At 49.7% G+C, this 18,396-nt stretch overlaps 1 protein-coding gene across 3 annotated transcripts in view; it reads right to left on the reverse strand.

Annotated features, from left to right (window-relative positions):
* TELO2 (telomere maintenance 2) overlaps window positions 1-18,396 on the reverse strand; it is an 831,249-nt gene that overhangs the window by 249,167 nt on the left and 563,686 nt on the right. The gene's annotated exons all lie outside the window — the stretch shown is intronic.

Raw genomic sequence — 18,396 nt, forward strand, 5'->3', positions numbered from 1 at the left:
CCAGGAAATCCTGTATGTCCTTCTCTAGATAGACTAGCGCAAACTCCGATAGATAGGACTCCTGTGCCGTAAGATATCGCCCCAGTTTAGTAGTGTAGAGAGAGGTAAAGTAGGTCAAGAATTCATCGCTGATTTCCGTGGTGCCCCTGAGACTCTGGTTAGTGGAAGAGTGCAGCTTGGTAACATAGGCCTTACTGTAGGGAGGTCGTAGCATCTGGGCCAGTACACGACCGGGACGGTCACCCTCACCATATCGCTGAGCGGTTTGATATTTACCCAGGAAGAGAATCTCACGATCAGCTGTGTCTCGGTATTCAGTGAGAAGAGTCAAGCACCGACACGCCACCTTAGGGCTGGGGCTATGTCGTGTCGAACTGTCAAGGTCAGCGAGTTCGCTCTCCAATCGCGTGAGTGTAGTACGGAGATCTTTAAGCACCCATGAATGCTTGGTGATGCAAACACCTCTTATGTATGCCTTAAATCCCTCCCAGAGCACCACCCAGGTGTCTACCGAGCCAGTGTTGATGTCAAAGTAGTCCTCAATGGCCCGCGTACTTCAGAATGAAAAAGCTCATCAAGGAGAGCCCGGCCAGGGAAACGCCACTGCCGCTCAAACATTTTTGGAACTCGTAGTAGGAGCTTGAACGGGGAATGGTCAGAATACATTCTCGGGAGTGTCTCAAGAGAATGGTACCAGCAAGTGACTCCTGACGTGAGTTGCAAGTAATTAACTCTGGTCCACATATTATGGTAGCCCGCATAGTGTGTGAAATCAGTGTGGGAAGGCTTATGCGTGTGCCAAACATTGAGAAGTGAGAATTGGTCGCACAGGTCAAAGAGAGCGCGGCGCACACGAGGTTCAAATGAGATTAAAATCCCCGCCCATCAACAGCAAAATGGGGTCTGATTTTAAGAGTTGGGCGTGCAGGGAATGAAAACATTCCTGTGAAACAATGTTCGGTGCATATACACAAATCAAAGCAACGTTGTGGGCCATTAGTGACCCCGGTAAGATATTGTATCTACCCTCGCACACAGCAGTGACCGAATGGAGACTGAAAGGAATCCTCTTGTGGATGAGAATGGCCGTGCCCCTAGCATAATTACTAAAGTTGGCGAGATACCTGTGGTCGCCCCAACTTGCGGAAAATCAGACAGGGTCAGATTTAGGCAAATGCGTTTCTTGCAGAAAGGCAATGTCTACATTATGCCGGAGTAAGTAGTAAAGAACCTGCCCTCCTCTTACGGGTATCATTAAGGCCCCGAACGTTCCAGGACATCGAGGACAGGCTGGAGGGGCCATCAGTCGTTCTAAGCTGAGTCATCAAATTGTTGTGAAGTATAGGACAGATACGAGTACCAACAGATAAAAGCAGACTGTGTCAGTGAACAATACCAAAAACAAATATCAACTGTTATGCAAAGGTGGTTACCTTCCCCCTACCCCCCTCCCAACCTTACTACAGAAAGAGCAAGGCAAACCCACAACAGACAGCAATACTTAGAGTACAAATTGACTTTACAGTGGACAGTGTTAGCCTTGAAATGGTACATCTGGGAAACCATAAACAAACCCAAAGTGTATACCAAGGGGGTTGGCAACGCCACGGCAGTCGGCCAGCTATGAGGGACATGGCAGAGTGATGAGTAGTGTAATCCCCATATATTATCACTAAAGCATCATAAGAGCAGTGCAACAGAATCAACCAGTCCCGGAACCAGAGAAGAGTTCCATGCTCGCTTCGGAATCACTGTGCGGAGGAGAGGGTCTGCCCCCGCCCGGCCCCGCCTGATTGTTGTTTTGCTTATAGGCACGGCAAAAGTCCTGGGCGTCAGTAGGAGTCTCAAAAATACGTGACTGACCATTCACATCGATTTTCAATCTGGCGGGGTATAGCATGCCATATTTCAATCCAAAGTTTCGAAATGTAGCCTTAACCCCGTTATATTTGCGCCGGGCACCCTGTATCATGATGGTACAGTCTAGATAGAAGGCAAGTTTGGAGCCCTGCCAGGAGGTGTCCCTGCGCTCCCTAGCGAGGCATGATGCCATGTCACGGTCTCGAAAGTTCATGACTTGGGCAATGATAGGGCGCGGCGGGCAGCCAGGATTGGGCTGGGGTCCCAAGGTGCGGTGGGCACGTTCCACCACAAAGCCGAAGGTGAAGGACTCCTTCCCAAACATGTCAGTCAACAGAGTCTCGACAAATAGGTCAAGGTGGCCCGTGGCGGTACATTCCGGAACCCCCAGGATGCGAAGATTGTTGCGCTGGCTGCGCGCTTCCAGGTCTTGGTTTTTGATTGCCACCTCTTTGAGAATGCGCTCCACCCGTTCCAGTCTTTTAATAGATTGAGCTGTGCCATCTTCAATTTCAGAGGTGCGTGCCTCTGCAACATCCAGCCGCCTGTTGTGGACTTGTATTTTAGCCCCCAGAGATTCAAGGCTCTTGTCAAGGGAGTCGAACCGCCCATCTAGTGACCAAAAGCCCGCTCTCATCTCTTGCAGCCATGAAGATGACGGGGCAGGAGGATCATCGGTGTGGTCCGAACCCCGCCCGCCCTCAGCCATGCTGGAGCCGTTGTCAGCCGCCCTCTCCACTAGCTTCTCAAAAGGGAAGGTCTTCTGTTTGGGATCTTTGCGGCCCATGCCGCAGGGCGGAGAGGAAATCTGGGCCCCCCAGGAGCAAACCCTATCTGGGAGATAGGGAAGTGAGCGGGCCTGACCAAGAATCAGAAATATGGAGGGCTGGGCAGCCTGTACGTGGAAACCCAGTGTGCAGTGTGGCAGGCGTTTGTTTTCCCTTCAGGACGACCAGGGGGCGAGGAAGCCAATCCAGGCTATGTGCCCCAGATCACAGGGCTGGACCCAAGGGTGGCACTGTGGGGCGATGGTGCTTCGAAGGCGATGTGCGTGGGACCCAGGGGGCCCCGTCTCAAGGCACCACCATGGGGTCCCTGTAGGCGGGCGCGCCGGATCCACTGTCCCAGGAAAGTGTTGTGAGTAGGGTCAGGCACCAGCAACCGGGGACAACCAGACAGGCCACGGGAGTAAGCGGAGGCCAGCAACAAGCATGGAGTGAGGTGTTGCCAACAAGGAGTGGTCGCAGTCTGAATATGATGCGCAGCTGGCGTCTGGGAGGTGGACTGGGCAGCAGGAGCACAGCTGGGCACTAACGGCGAGAGCCGGCAGGATGCGGGGCAAGGTGGCAGCAGACCACAATGTTAAAGGCCATTAGTGTCAGGGACGCAGCGAGAGACAACCGGGCGCAGGAGGCAATAGGCCGCTCTACGCTACTCCCCCGCTCTACGCCCCACAGCAGCCCGTCGGCCGCCTCCCGGGCTTACCCACCGGCCTTGTACCCGCGGGGCCTTGGGGACGAGCTGGGAGCACAATCTATACTCTGGGGGCAATCGGCCGGGGCCGTGCCCCGTTCCGGACGAAATAGCGCAAAAGAGGGGAGAGCGAGACAGCGAGCCGAAACTGCACCCGATGTACTCCCCGCCGTCTGGTGTCCCTGTACCGCTCAGGCCTCAGCTGCCGCCTAACGCACTCCACCGCAGGGTCCCGGACTCAGGAGCAGGCCGCTGTCATCATGGGGGCCGCCCCTCGGCCGCAGACATCCAGATCGTCGGTAAGGCGGCACTGCTCCGCAATCCGATCAGCACGCCATGTGCAGCCGGACTGTGGGAGCTCAGCGGTCTCAAATCTGAGGCGATCACTGCATATCACGCGGAGGAAAGAGCTGTGTAGCTGAGCCGGCCGTCGGAGCTTCAGAGCCGCGCAGCCATCTAGGTCGGCGGCTTGGCCATGCCCCACAAACCATACAGACTTGGTGAGCATCTGAGATCCCCTTCTTCCTTTTACACGAAGGGCAATGTGTAAAAAGTTAAGGCATTCTAACAAAAAACAGATTCTGAATTGGGGAAAAAAATAGTTTACCCGACAGAGGAGATGTTAAAATGTCGAGTAGAATGCTTTGGGAAAGTGCTGAAGATGAAAATGAATGTTTTGAAGGTGTGGAAAACACCTGAGGTGTTAAGAGATCCTGCCTGTAGGAGAAGAAAAAAAGAACTGGCTCTCACAGGCAAACTACCACTACAATGCATTCTGGGATGGGGTGCCTCTGGGGTACTTAAAGGAACAGACTTCTTTTAACTTCTGTCAGTGTTAGCCTATTATGATGCATTTTCTCTGCTCATGCTTCTGGTACAAATGTAGCCTTTACGTGACAAAGTGTTGTATGTTTAACAGCTATTTAACAGCTTCAACCATTTATTCCACAGCATTCAGAAGGAAAATTACACCTCTGACAGACTAAACTGAGACTATATGGAAAATTAAATTGAGTAATGGACACTCATCAATTACATTTTCCTCAAGTTTGAATTATTTTAAAGAAGGTCTTATGCCAGGTCTGGCGTCTTAGTGGACTAATTTCCACTGTAGGGACCTGTGTTTGACCTCATGGTCACAGGTTCAAAATCCAGGTAGGTCCACTCAGCCTTTCATCCTTCTGAGGACAATAAAGTGAGTACCACTGAGTTGAGTAACAATAAACATCTGTTATTCAGCGCCATGATACCCTTGGGTAAACGTGCGCTTTACAAATACACGTTATGTTTTGTCCCGGGGTCCGCACAAGCTGCAGGGGATTATTCAACGTTTATGACTATCAATGAAAATCCTACGATGCAGAAAAATCTGTACTAGAGTTGAAGCAGATTTCTAGATATTGACCCAATGATCCAGGTGAAAAAGCTGACCTATTGTCATGTTGAGGTTTTGGAGATCTGTCTTCACAGTGTGAGCCTTTATCACCAAATTATCGAAATATGGATAAACTGAGATTTTCTGTCTCCTAAGAAAGGCGGCCGCTACTGACATGCACTTGGAAAAGGTCTGAAGTGCTGATCTGTAGAACAAAGGGGAGAACTGTGTATTAGTAGTGTTAATTGACTCATATCAATTTTATGTGATTTCACGCTACTAGAATGAAGAAGTATGTATCCTGCAAGTCCACTCTCACAACCAGTCCCCCTTTCTGAGTAAATAAAAGTTTAAAACCAGAGCTAGCATATGAAGGGTTTGCTTCTTGATCCATTTCTTGGTAAGTTTGTAGGTTGAGATCAGTCTTAACTCTTGTTCGAGCCATGTCTGTAAGCCAAAAATTTCTTAATCGATTATTTTTCGTCTTTGAGGGAGGTGCATTCTCCTTTGCATGCTTCTGAAGAAATGTATCAAGTTCTTTTCGCAGTAAATGCAGTTGGTGTTTTGGTGTAGCTTCAGAAGTCTGGATGGTGGAGATGCCTTGTACCGAAGTTTTTGTTTTGAATTATACCTAGTGCTCACCTGTCTTTGGTAAGAGCTTGTCAATCTTTAAGATGTTCTGAGACACACCCACCCACCGAAGTGACACACAGAGGAGAGGAATTGAGGAAATCATTATCTTAAAGTTTGACTGTCGCTTCTGTGATGAGTAAGAATATTGTTGCATCCCATCTCTGAAAGATTTCTGCTGAAATGTCGACAGTTGTTGATGGTTTTGTTGTTGGGGTTCTTAAGACCACTGGGATGAATGAAACCTCTGCATTGAATGGTGACCATAGTCAAAGTGTCTCAGAACTATTACTACTCTGAGACAAACAGCTTTGAGCATTCCAGCTAGATTCTTCATATGCTGCATTTCATCTGTGTGGGGATCAAACTTTCGGTATCGCCTTATCTGGTAGAGACAGGATCTAGCTAGAGATTCCTTATCTTAGAATCCTCCCCAGGTGTCAGGCTGGATCCAGAATGTTTTTTTAGCAGTGACTCTGCACGTCGGTAGTGGGCGTCAAGGGACTCTGTAGAGACGTTGTCTCCCAAATGTGATGTCCCCAGAATCATATAAAGCCCTCCCCCGACACGCTGAAGTCAGTTTCTTCCGTGACTATTTTGGCGCCAACAACGCAGAGACACTTAGAGAAAAAGTCTCTGGAACCAATGTGTCAAAGGGAAAAACTGTAGTAGTATGCAAAGAGGGGATCTTGGAGACAAGCAGGGCCCTCAGTTCGAAGAGTAGGGAGGATGGGTGGGTAGATAAGGACTCTCTAGCTAGATCCTATCTCTAACATACAAGGCGTTACCAAAGGTAAGCAACTTGTTTATCTGATAGAGACATCTAGCTGCAGATTCCTTATCTTAGAATCAAATACCCAAGCAATACCATCCTTGGAGGAGAGGCTTTGAACTGACCTCACAAAAGAAACCCAATAGAAGAAGTGAGTCCAAAAGATAGAAGGCACCAGCTATCCCAAAAAAATGATAGGTAAAGCAAGATGCTCACCCAAAGGACTGAGCTCCAAGAAGGACTATGGGAAACCTCCAGGGCGCAGAAAGCTATAAGACCGTGAGAAGCACGGTACAGAATCAGGAAAAGTGGAAACCCCAAAGAGGGATTCAACCTAGGATCGAGGAATGCAAAGGGACCAAGGACAATAGTCAATAGTGTCCAGGCTCAAAACCAAATAGAAGGAGCGTACACAGCGTGCTCAGTCACAGCAAACATATAGAAGGAATAAAGAACACCTACCGATCGTCAAGGAAACTATACTGAGAAGCAGATTTAAAAAAGGGACCTCCAATCATTAAAATGATGGAGAAAAGAGAGAGAGCACAATGAATGCTGAAGATCATGGCTAGAAAAACAAGAACGTTAATAGAAACCGCTTTTATAGTGAGATATAGACAATGAAGTGACCCTGCAGAATATGTAACGGAGTTGCTTATTGAAGAGAAGGAAGGAAACAGACAAGTACAACCAAGAAGGTTGAACCAGGTCAATAAGAAAGGTGTAGGTGAAATGCAGCAACATGCACTGTATAGTAGGCCAGTTGACCATATGTGCAAAACACACATAAATATATACCTGGAGTAAAAGACATCTACAAGAGAACTATTCTAGAGATAGGTATATACATGCAGAGACATATACATCCAAGATAAATGTAAATACGGATAAATATGCATATAAAAAACATAGATATTCTTGTAGACACACAGGGTACAGCAAATAAAATATTCACTACACCAAAGATAACCCATGCCCTCCGCTAGTGAGCGGGAGGATGAGAAGTGGAGGAACGAAGGGCACTCTAAGAACCAAGGTAACCACGGTAGGACAGAGATGATACATCCTACCACTGTAAAAGAAGAAGTTATGACAGTAACTGGGGTAGAGACAGAAAGACAAGCTTGAAAACAGCAACACAATACCAAACAAGAGTAGGAAGTGGAAGGTATGGCACCCCTACAGGAAACAAGGGAAACCATTCAAGAAGAATAAACAGCATGTGGAAAGTTCACCATGAAGAAAAAGAAGAAGACCACCAGGGTGAAACAAAGAGCTGGTGGAAACTAAGGGCAACAGATATCTGATTTTGACAATCGCACATTGTCCAACCCATCGACGCATGAGAAACGGGCAAGAAACCTGACCAATGCTCCATGGAAACTTAAGTAACAGGTAATAAACCTAACCAAAGCTATAGACGAAAACTGGGAGTACAGAGTATGAGGGGAACAAAACACAGAAAGGGGAAGACAGCCCCCAACATTGGATGACAGTGCAGAAGCAGCAGAAATACATAATTGGAGAGCAGCTAGGATATGCCGAAAGAAAAAGTAATGAAATACCCCCACCGAAAAAAGGGGGTAAAACGAAACCTCTCCCATAGAAAAATGACGCCACGAAAGGCGGAAGAGGCATACATAGCTGTGAGGAAGAGGACAGTATCTCCACCGACAAGGAGGGGCGAAAGATGTAGCAAAGAAAGGGAACCCTAGCCTCCTGTAAAAGAAGGATACCAAGACATGGATCCAAACAATCAAGAGGACTTGTGTCCCAGGGGAACAGAACTAAAAAGAACAGCAGACACAACAGCTACCCCACAGATGTGATGGCAGATATGAATAAAAAAAGAAACACAGGAAGCAACAGCAGTGGCTGAACCTCATTAGGTAGGGAAGAACACCGAAAGGGTAAAAACAGATTAAAAAAATGCCAAACTGCTGAAGATCATCAGCATCAGGAGCATGAAAAAGTAGAAAAAGGGCATACACAAGAAAGCAGTACACAGGCGCTATGTGAACTAATATGTCAAATAAGTCCGATACCACAAGGGCAATAGGCAAAATTAATACACCATAAGGGGGAGGTGGTTCTGTGGAACCCAGGCCCGATACAATAGGAACATAAATATGAGAAGGAGAAAATCTGTGTGTCCCACAGAGTAAAACAGAACAAATAGAATGTCGACACCGAAAAAGGCCACAGACCAGAATGAAAGTTAGCCAGGCCAAAGAGTCTGCCTGCCTGTGGTAAGATTGTCACCCATACGGACATAAGGAGCAGAGAAAAGATGAAGTTGAAGTCCCTATAAAGGGTACTAAGTGCATAGGTAGCTCACAAAATGCCTCCAAGGTATATAAAATAAGGTCCCCAAAGAACGGAGAACAAGTCTATAGTGCATCCACACAACATAAATAGAATACCTGCCATAGAGTAAGCACTCGGGTAGAAAAAATCAAGTGGCAAAAAGAAGCTGTAAGGACAGGCTCCCACGAGGCGGCACAGTAAGACATGTCCCAGATGGCTGGAAACTAAACCTGTCACTGACAGCATAAATTAGAAGAAAATCACCTGCAGTAAGCAGAAACACCTAACCGGTGTAACTCTGGAAGGGAGAGAAGAACTTGGCACTATAAAGGCTGATAAGAGACTAAACAAGGGGAAACATATTGTTCCCGACAAACCTAGTAGGACAACAGAGTTAAGACAGCGTACCACAATGACTATCTCTGAACTGGCGTAAAGCAGAGTCAGCATGTGCGGCAAAATGGGAGGCGCCATCAAATGACAGTTCAAAGAAGTTTAAAAAGCCTGCGAAAATCTGGAAGTACACAAAAACCATGCACACAGACGTAGAGCCATGGAAGAGGCCATAACCTGACTAACAGAATTGGTGTGGCAGCTTGGTGCCAATTTGTACCAATGGAAAAAAAGCATTTCGGGTTTCCTGTGGAAGGGATGGCAAGAGGCGCTCCATAGAGTCCTACAAGATGTGGGAGAAACAGGCGAGGACACAAGAAGTGTTCAGAGATCACAGGGCAGAGCTCGAAGAAGAGAAAATACTCCTACCACAAGCGTCAAATTTCCTGGCTTCTCTTTCCAGAGAGACAGGAGAAATAAAATCATTATTTTGGGTGGCTAAAGCAGCCTGTACCACAAAGCTCTGATTAGATGGATGTCTAAGTAGACAAGACGGATCCTCCAGGGCCTGGCGATGCCTGTGAGGAATAGAGCGATCCACAGGGAGCCCTGTTTCAGGTTTATCCGAAGCACCAAACAGGATAGCAAAAAGACAGTCACTATAAGGAAGGAGAGTATCTATGTTAGACTAGTCAGGATGTAGAATGCTAAGTAAAGGGTCTGTTGACAATTCCACCAAAGGAAGTTGTAAATCCAGTGCAACTGAAACTCCATTCAACATGTCCGCCAGAGCAGAACTCGCCTCTGTAGCCAAACCAGGAGGAGAAAGGAGGCTGGAGAAGATTCTAAGCCACTGGCATCACCCATATCAAGTAACCAGCTAGACTGCAAAGGGTGTGGAACGGTGTCTGAAATGGGATGGAGACACACCACACCTTCTGTAGTACCTATACAACCATGGTCCTCAGAGGGAAAAACCGGAGGAAGGGAGTCTGAGACGGTTGGCTTCATCTGCGCCACATCCGACGGCATAACGGAAGCCAGACGACGCAGAGAAGGCAACGCCTCGACATTGAAAGGATTGTCAATCTGCAACACCATCAGAGCCGGCAGACAAGAGGCCGACATCAGAGTCGGCAGCCCAGAAGCAGGAGCCGAAGGTGGTAGCCTCGACTGGCTGTGCACCGACGTCGTTAAGGTGTCAGAAACGGGAGGCCGACATGAAGCAGTGAGAGAACTTGCCAGTGGTGACACAAGCCCAACTTCATGCACTTCCGTGGGGCCCAAGGGCGCTCAAGAGGAAGGTGACAACCCAATAATAGAATGAAGAGATTGATAATATTTTCTCATCTGGGTCAAAGACGCACCAGCCCCAGGATAGGTGGGGAGATGAGGGGCAGACTCATACCCCAACACTTCAACAGAAAAGTGGGGACCAGCGGTAGGCGACGAAGGGGGGAGGTGCTGCGACTGCCTACACCAAGACTTACATCCGGACGACAAAGGAAATGACGCCTGTGGGAAAAACTCCTAGAGAGGACGGGCAGTCAGTCTGTAGAGTTCATAGGGGACTCTGAACGGTGAGAAGACTTCGATGATTGTGGCATCCGCGCCAAAGAATAAGTTACTTACCTTCGGTAATGATATATCTGTAAGAAACATTAGTTAGTTATAGAATCCTTACCTTAGAATTACCCCCAGGCGTCAGACTGGATCCGTAAAGCTTTTTCGTCAGCAGTACCTCTGCGTGTCGGAAGGTGGCGTCGGTCGGCTCCGCGTCCGTCGTTGGCGTGGTGGTCGCCGGGATGACGTCGCGGTAGCTACTTAGACGCCGCCCTCGCGCGCTTACGTCAGTTCTGTACACGACTTTCCGCACCAGAAGCGCAGAGCTATGCAAGACACTGACCACTGGTGCACAAAACTAGGGCCCTGAAGGGATGTCCTTAACCCTAGAAATCAGTTTGCAGAACGGGGAGGATGGGTGGGGCGGTAAGGAATCTATAACTAACTAATGTTTCTTACAGATATAACGTTACCGAAGGTAAGTAACTTGTTCATCTGAAAGAAACACGTTAGTTATAGATTTCTTACCTTAGAATAGATACCCCAGCAATACCAACCCCGGTGGTGGGTCTGCGAACCAAGATCACAGCAGAATGTCCTGGAGAAAAGAATGGCCAAAGAAGCCGTCTCTCTGGACTTGACTGTCAAGGCAGTAGTGTTTGGTAAATGTGTGCAGCGAAGCCCACGTAGCTGCCTGACAGATGTCGTTCAGAGGCACTCCTCGCCCCAAAGCAGTAGTTGCTGCCGTCGCCCTGGTGGAATGGGCGCGCAGCCCCACTGGAGGCTCCTTCTTTGCCAGAGAATAGCAGGCTTTGATCCACAGAACGACTCATCCGTAGAGTAGCCCGTTTGAGTACAGCCCTACCTTTCTTGGTGCCCACGTACCCGAAAAAGAGCTGGTCATCCACCCGGAACTGTTTGGTGCGATCCAAATAAAAAAAAGCACACGTTTTGGGTCCAGATTGTGGAGCTTCTCTTCCTCCTTCGAAGTATGCGGAGGCGGAAAGAAGGTGGGCAAAATGATGATCTGCCCGATGTGAAAGGCAGTGACGACCTTAGGCAGGAAGGATGGACAAGTTCTGAGGACAACTTTGTCCAGATTCACAGATAGAAAAGGAGGCTTAGAAAAGAGCACCTGGAGCTCACTCACCCGTCTGGCAGAGGTGATAGCCACCAGGAACGCAGTTTTGAGAGTTAATAGCCTTAGAGGACAGGTGTGAAGCGGCTCAAGGAGCGCACATTAAATAAGTTAAAACCAGGTTCAAGTCCCACTGAGGAATAATGAAAGGAATAGGAGGATAGAGGTGAGTTATGCCTTTCAAGAAGCGATTTACCACCGTGGACTTGAAAAGGGAAGGCTGATCTGGAAGGCAGAGATGGCTGAGAGATAGCCCTTGATAGTGCCCAGCGCAGAGCCCTGTCAGCCCAAGGAAAGAAGGAAAAAAAGAACCTCAGAAAGAGGGGCAGAGAGGGGATTCACAGCCTTTGCTGTGCACCATGCCACAAATTTGCTCCATCGGCAGGCGTATACAGTCTTAGTGGAGGGACATCTGGCTGCCAGAATTACGTCGCAGACTTCGGGAGGCAGGTCGAATAACGTCAACTGCCGCCGCTCAATCTCCACGCAAGAAGGTGGAGGCTGGACAAGTTCAGGCGGAGGACCGCCCCCTTTTGCTGCGACAGAAGATCCTCCCCAAGAGGCAGAAAGGTCGGAGGATCGATGGCCATGTTGAGCAGCTCGGGATACCATACTCTCCGTGCCCAGTCCAGAGCCACAAGAATGACTTGGGCCCGGTCGCGCCTGATCTTCTTCAGCACTCTGGGGAGAAGTAGTATAGGCGTACAACAGACCGCAACTCCACCCATGACGAAAAGCGTTGCCGGGCAAGTGCCGCCTTGGAAATTCCAACACAACGAATTGCTGACATTGCGCGTTCTCTTCGGTGGCAAATAGATCTAACTAACCAAGGCTCTCCCCACTGTCGATAGAAACCTTGCACCACCTCCAAGTAAAGACTCCATTCGTGATCCATCTTGCACCAGCGGCTGAGTTCGTCAGCCCTGGCGTTCAGTGAACCTGCCAGGTGTTGAACCACCCAGGATATGCCCTGATGTTCCAGCCATGTCCAGAGGCAGAGGGCCTCCTGACATAGGGTCCACGACCCCACCCCGCTTGTTGCAGTACCACATGGCGGTGGTGTTGTCTGTGAACACTTGCACTACTCTTCCCCGGACAGAGGGAAGGAATGCTTTGAGTGCAAGACAAATCGCCTGAAGCTCCAGAAGGTTGATGTGGAGCCCGGACTCCGCCGGAGACCAGAGGCCTCTGATCTCCGCCTCTCCCATGTGGCCGCCCCATCCCAGAAGGGATGCGTCCGTCACCACTGTGTATTCTGGTTGGGGAAGGGAGAGGGCTCTGCCGTTGACCCAATCACTTCAATTGCTGTGCAGTGCCCTCCAAGATCTGGACGCAATCGGACAGATTCTCCTGATGCTGAACCCACTGGAACTTCAGGTCCCACTGCAGAGCCCGCATATGCCACCTTGCATGATCGACTAGCAGAATGCAGGAGGCCGTGAGGCCCAGCAGCCTCAGGATCAATCTGACTGAAACCCGGGATAGTGGCTGAAAGATCGGAATCATAGCCTGAATATCCCGGATTTGTGTACGGGAGGATAAACCTGAATCTGCGCCGTATCCAGAACCGCTCCGATGAAGAGTAGCTTCTGAGAGGGAATCAGGTGCGACTTCGGCACGTTGATGAAAAACCCCAGCAAGTGCAGGAGGTCGGCCGTAGTCTGGAGGTGGGAGACGACTGCCTGGGGCGATCCCGCCTTCAACAGCTAGTCATCGAGATAGGGGAAGACTGAAACCCTGAACTGCGCAGATGAGCTGCGACCGCCGCCATCACTTTTGTGAACACACGAGGGGCACTGGTAAGGCCGAGAGGGAGCACGGTGAACTGAAAATGCTCGTGGCCTACCATGAACCGCAGGTAACGCCGGTGGGCCGGCAGGACAGTGATTTGAAAATAAGTATCCTGCAAGTCCAAAACTACCATCCAGTCTTCCGGGTCGAGGGCAGACCAGACCTGAGCGAGCATCAACATCTTGAACTCCTCCTTCTGGAGGAAGCGATTGATGTTCCGCAGGTCTAAGATAGGGCGCAGACCTTTGTCCTTCTTTGGAACCAAGAAGTAGTGGGAGTAACAACCATGACTTACTTCTGGCGTCGGAACGCGCTCGATGGCACCCTTGGCCAAGGGGGTCGCAACTTCCTGCTGGAGAAGTGCCAAGTGATCCCCCGACATGCGGTGGTTATGAGGTGGCAGACTCGAAGGGGAGGGAGTAGCCCCTATCTGCAGAACCCACCTGTCTGAAGTGATGGTGCGCCAGTGGGGAGGTGATGGCGAATCCTGCGGAGGCAGGAGCGGTGGTGGATTGACCTGCCCTCTGTCCTCTGGTCCCACGTCTGCGGCTGCACTGAGACTGTGGCTGCGCAGGCCTGCGGGTCTGAAAGGAACGCGATTGGGCGCCTCGACCCTGACCTCGAAAGGAGCGAACAGCAGACCCCGAGGGAGTGCGCGTGGTGGCGAGACCCAAGGACTGGGCCGAAGCCCGAGAGTCCTTAAAGCATTCAAGGGTGCTATCCGCCTGGTCACCAAAGAGGCGTGTGCCATCAAAGGGCATGTCCAACAAAGTGTTCTGAACATCCCCGGAGAAGCCAGTTGTTCTGAGTCAAGCATAACGGCCGAGTGCCACTGTTGAGGAAAGTGCCCTGCCGAGTGAATCGGCTGATCAAGTTCACAACGGATAGTGAATTTAGCAGCATCTCTCCCTTCGGTAATGGCCTGGGAGAGCACCACCCGAGCTTCCACAGGGCACTGAGGCAGCACCTGTGCCACCGTGTCCCACACAGAATGTGACAAGCGGCCCAAAAGGCACGCAGTATTCACCGCCCGCAACCTGGAACTAGCGGAAGGGAAAATCTTTTTCCCAAACTGCTCCAGTGTCTTAGATTCCTTGTTCGGAGGGGCAGAAGGGAATGCACTGCGGCAAGGCAGAGGCCTGGACAACCAGACTCTGAGGCGTCGGGTGTTGTGTAAGAAAGCTGGGGTCACCCGGCCCCGGGCGATCGCGGCGCGCCACACCCTAATTCACAGGAGCCCCTGTGTTGGGTTTGATCCAGGTGCTCAACAGGACATCAGTAAGTGTGCCGTTGAAGGACAGCAGTGGCTCCGCAGAGGAGGACGCTGACTGCAGTACCTCAGTCAGGAGATTGGTCTTGACAGGTACAGAAGAGAGCTTGAGTTTAAGAGCCTCAGCCGCCCTACGCAACACCACAGAAAAAGTCCCAACCTCCTCCGTAGTCACGGAAGAGGGGGACAGTGTACCAGGATGTGGAGAGAAATCCAGATCCACTGGACCTTCCATATCACCTTCCCATTCTGGCTCATCCTCGCATTGAGCTGCCAGAGGGTCGTCGGACCCCTCCCAGTACTCCCCTTTGTCCACCGGTTGTTGAAGAGGCCGGTAAGGACGAGGTGCACGGGGGAATGGGATACACTCTCCACCCAGAAACGGAACCGGGGGGGGGGGTGCCGAGGCCGGAGCCAGAGGGGGCGCCGGAGACGGCAGCGGCGCCGAGGCCAAAGCAGGCGGCGCCGTAGGGTATCGTGCCAGCATAGCCGGGGCCAAAGGTGGCGGCACGGGGGCAGAACCACCCAACAGGGCCCGAAGGCGCTCCAGAGGGACCTGAAGGGCCAAAAAACGGCTCATGGCCGACAGGAAAGCCTGTATTTTGTCCGGAGTCGCGTGCGGGCCCGGAAAGAGCGGGTAGGCCACAGGCAACAACGGAGGCTCCATCGGAGCCGCGGGGAGTGACTGTCCGCCCCCTCCACCGCGTCCTGCGACCGGTGAGGGGTAGACGAAGAGCGACGCCGCTTCTTTAACTTTTTATGGCACCGTGACTTACCTGTCCCCGAGTCCGACGAATGATGGTGACGGCTCCGCGACCGGGCCCTCGACCTCCCACAGGAGCGGGACCTCGATCGGCGCTGAACCGATTGCTGGACCTCCAATAACTTTGGGGAACGCTCCCGCAAAGCTTTCGGAGCCATAGCCCGACAATCAGGTTACGCCTCAGGGTCATGGGCGTGCCCCAAGCAGAAGAGACACACGTCGTGCCGGTCCGCTACCGACATGTTCCGACGGCAGGCCCTACAAGATTTAAACCCGGGCGTCCCTATTGCACCAGGAGTTGAGTACTCGACAAAACAAGAGAAACAAGTTCTCAGAAACCAAGTGAAAACATTAACTAGGGGTACCGCTCTCTCGCGGATCTGCACGTGCTGGAGCGGAAAAAGAAAGAACTGACGTCAGCGCGCGTGGGCGCGTCTAAGTAGCTCCGACGACGTCATCTCAGCGGCTAGGACGCCACAGACGTACGCGGAGCCGTGCGGCGACACCTACCGACGCGCAGGGGTACTGCTGACGAAAACTTTCCGGATCCAGTATGAGGCCTGGGGGATATTCTAAGGTAAGGAATTTATCACTAACGTGTCTCTTTCAGATGTAGGCTGACTAACGGCCAGAGGAAATGCAATGCGGATCCGCGTTGCTAACGTGGAAAAGAACGAACTGACGTCAGCACGTTGGGGAGGGCTTATATGGACTTTGCTGACATCACTATCGGCAGACGGCATCGCTACGGAGTCGCTAGACGCCCTCTATCGATGCGCAGAGGTATTGCTGAAAACAATTCTGGATTCAGTCTGGCATGTGGGGAGGATTCTAAGATGAGGAATCTGCGGCTAGATGTCTCTATCAGATATTCAGGTTATCTTCAGCTGGGCATCAGGCTTGAGTAATTTTAAGCGCAGCCACAAAAAACTTAAGGAAATTGTTGGGAATGACCATCTTTTGCATGGTATTCCCCTGAAGTTTTGCCTTGATTGTTTTTGTTGACCGTAGAACTCTGTGAACTTTGCCATTGCTAATCAGTGGTAAAGTGCTGTGCCCTTTAAACAAGATGAAACTGGCATACCTCTGTACAGCAGATTTAACTTACCAATAAGTCCCTATTATATGGTACCAAGGTGTAACCAGGGCCTGTAAGTTAATTGTCACAATTGAACTGCAGCACCCATTGTGTCATCCACTACAGTGATGCCATAAACATGGCTGCAGGCTTGCCACCAGTCAGGCAACAGTTGTAGGCCTGAGGCCATGTTTTACACGGTCACTGTAGTACATGGCACAATAGAGGCTGCAGACCACTAGTGACATGGTCAGCAGGGGTAATGTACTGAGAGGTAATTCCCACCCACTAGCTTCTGCCAGCAATAAATGTGGCATCTCCAAGCACCTAGTTCAGAACACTCCTGGATCTGTGGAAGATCAGAAGAGGACTGAAACTGCTTCATAAGACCGAAGAAGAGCCGAGATGACTAGACCTGCTCTCTTTGTTACCAGCACAAAAAAGTGGACTCCAAGGGTCATAAGGCTGACCTTCTGTTGAAACTACTGGGACACAACAAGCTACAAGAGGCCTTTTCCTGCAACTGCCCAGCTGACAAGTGGCAACTGCCCTCGAACTTGTCCTTACTGTTCGCTTCCGCCTGCCACCCTATGTGTGCAATCAAAGCTAAGCAGTAAGGCCCGGGGTAACAATGCGCTGACATCTGAGTTTGAGGTGAAATTTCAGATCCACATCTACTCACTATGTTTGAAGAGGTGAGGAGAAAGGCTTGCTCCCTCCAACCCAACATGAAGCTGTCATTAGCACCCTACTCAAGCTTGGCAAAGAAGAAATGTGATGCTCATCTTATAGACATATCTGCCTAATTAGTACAGGTGTTAAAATACTAGCAAAAATGATAGCATTTCATCTGTTCCTTAACATGCCTGGTCTAGTCTTACCAGAGCAGACAGGCTTCTTTCCTTGTCGTTGAACTTCGAAAGATTTCTGAATTATCTTCACTCTACTACACCACTTATGCCCTGTCTGAAAGTAGTGGGGTTTTCTTAGACACCAAAAGAAGCACCTGATTCTCTGGATTTAGAATATCTATTGCTGTACTTCACAAGCTGGGCTTAGGTGAAGGGACTAAAGAGTGGATATAAAAGTGGTAGGCGTCACCATGGGCCAAGGTCATTGTGATGAATATAAACTAAATTAGCTCCAATTCGAGAGGAACCCATCAAAGACGTCCCTTGTCATCACTTCCATTTGTTATAGCACTCAAACCCTCAGCTAGTGCAGAGAGTGCTGTGCAACTAGTCGTCTGCTATTAGGACATCAAAGACTAGTCCTGTCATTCTATGCAGATGATATCCTAATATATGTCAGAGAAAGAAATCAAATGAGAGTGACAATGAAGCCAGCAAATGATATGCAATGGGTAGCCTCAAAGCCCACTGTAAAGTAACAAAAGGTCTTGCACGAGCTGACTTACGCAAGAACTAATAAAGCAATGATCAAGATTTAGCACATCAATTATATAGCATATACACTGAGATACACATCAGCTGAGAGATGTCTGTAATAAATGGGAACCCCCTAACTGATAAATAAGATAAATAGCATCCTTGGCCTGTCAAATTAAGAGCAAAATTGAAACGAAAAACAGGAGAGTGTGGGTGCCACTGCAGAATACCCTAGAAACAGCCAGGTCATTGTGTAGGTCAAAAAATCTCTGCTGAGAGAGGCAACAAACTTATTGTTACTGTCTGCAAAGCAGACTCTTAGCTGAATGGGCACGTCCTAACACTTCACATCCAAAAATGTTTTTCTAAGTTATGGTACATGACAGGAATGGAAAAAAATACCTATTTTATTTGGGTCTGTGTCATATGCGCCATTCAATTTGATGTCCTCTTTAGGACTATTTAAAGAATATAGGGGACTAATCTGCCTGAGGATTTTAAGACCTGTGCAAATTCAGACAGACTGAGATGGCTCAAGATGATTTAGAGGGCTTGCTTTTACATGATATACTATAAAGTATGAGGGATCAAGTGGGTGTAACTTGGGACGGGCACTGTAGTGGGGGGTTGGGGGTTTTGAGACTTTTTTGCCTTT

Source organism: Triturus cristatus, chromosome 10 (assembly GCF_964204655.1).
Source record: "Triturus cristatus chromosome 10, aTriCri1.1, whole genome shotgun sequence".
NCBI lineage: Eukaryota > Metazoa > Chordata > Amphibia > Caudata > Salamandridae > Triturus > Triturus cristatus.